This window comes from Phocoena phocoena, chromosome 19 (genome assembly GCF_963924675.1).
Source record: "Phocoena phocoena chromosome 19, mPhoPho1.1, whole genome shotgun sequence".
NCBI lineage: Eukaryota > Metazoa > Chordata > Mammalia > Artiodactyla > Phocoenidae > Phocoena > Phocoena phocoena.
Window position 1 is genome coordinate 12,720,069 of NC_089237.1, and position 1,541 is coordinate 12,721,609.

Below are 1,541 nucleotides of genomic sequence, written 5' to 3' on the forward strand. Positions count from 1 at the left end.
TTGCAGCCCCGCTCTGCCCAGCCATTGGCTGGCCGCAGTTGCTAGGGCGGCTGAGCGTGCTCACTGGCTGGCTGCCCGTCCATCTCGCTTTCGTCTCCGCCTCCAGGCCTTTACCCACCCGCCCCTCCCGGGAACTTACTGCCTCGGCTGCCTATGGTAGATGGAAGGCGGGGCCGGAGCGGGGCAGAGGACGGCGATGCTACTGCCACAGCCAATGGAGGTCTGGAGGCGGGGTGGGGCGGAGCCAGGGGAGGGGCGGGGCGGGGCTATCAGGGGCGGGCCGGTGTTCACGCTCCCGAGTGGGCCGACTGGTTGGGTGCCGGGGCTCGCCGCCCACCCACCCGGAGACTACGTTGGTCCGGGTGGGGGCGTCGCAAGGGCCGGTTCCGGTCGCAGACGAGCGGCCAGGAGACCCGGGCCAGGTCGTCTGGTGTCGAGGACCCGTGTCCCAGGCGAGCCCAGGCTCGCGGTCTCTCCCACGGGTACTCCCACGGCACCACGCAGAGTGCTGGGTGAGTGTGCCTGTGTGAACGCGTGCACGTGTTCGTGTGTGTCTGTGTGCGCATCCGCCTTCCTCTGTGTGCGTGTGTGCATGCGTCTGCGCACCTCTTCCTGTGTACGTTTGCAGGTGCTTGTGTGTGCGTCCGTGCAAGTGTCTGCAGGTGCTGGGGGAGAGGACCAGGTGGGGACCCTCCAGCTCCCAGGCTTCTCTCCGGGTCTAGGGAGCAGTGGGCGCCAGGCAGAGGCCTGTCTTCTGCGCTGGGTGTCTGACTAGGTGCGCGATCGTTTACGCGCGGAATCCAGGCAGCTGCACGCGGCGCGCGCCGGCGTGGTGGCGCTCACTGTCCGGAGACGCCACCCTGGGGGCTTCATCGTGAGGCTCGCTGAAGAACTGGCGTCCAGCGGCTGGGAGGCCCGCGGCCCTAGCCTCTCCCATGCCATCCCTCCACCCAACGTTGGAGAGAGCCCTCTGCTCGTGGGCAGGGAACTGCTTTAGGCCCCACTTGCGGGGTGGGGGCAGAGGAGAGATAAAGGAAGAAGAATTACAAAAGCAATTGTTTAAGATTTTTATCGTTGTAATTTGCACTTCTTTGGACCTAAAAACGGGTTTACTTTGGAATGCTAGTTTAGTTTACAACACCTATTGCTTATTGATTAGTTGGTTTATGTACTGGTGAAGCCACTATTAAAAAAAAAAGACTAAGATAAAAGAATGGAAAGTGGACACTGGAAAAATATGCAGGAGGTGGAATTTTGTCCCCAATCCTACCCTTGCAAAAACGAAACCAAAAAGCTCAGAGGAATTTCTTCCCATCTCCAACTCTTGACTCCATGGTCCCAATCAGCTGAGAGCCACTTGACCATTACCTAGTTAAGCAGGATACCTCCTTCTGCTGGACCTCCCAAATAAAAGTAACTACCTAAGAGGATTATATCCACATATGGATTTCCATATTCCTGCCTTAGGATAAAATAAGGCCCACCCAACAGTGCCTGGAGTGTCTCCACCAGAGGTGTTTATTTCACAAGCCAAAAGGAGA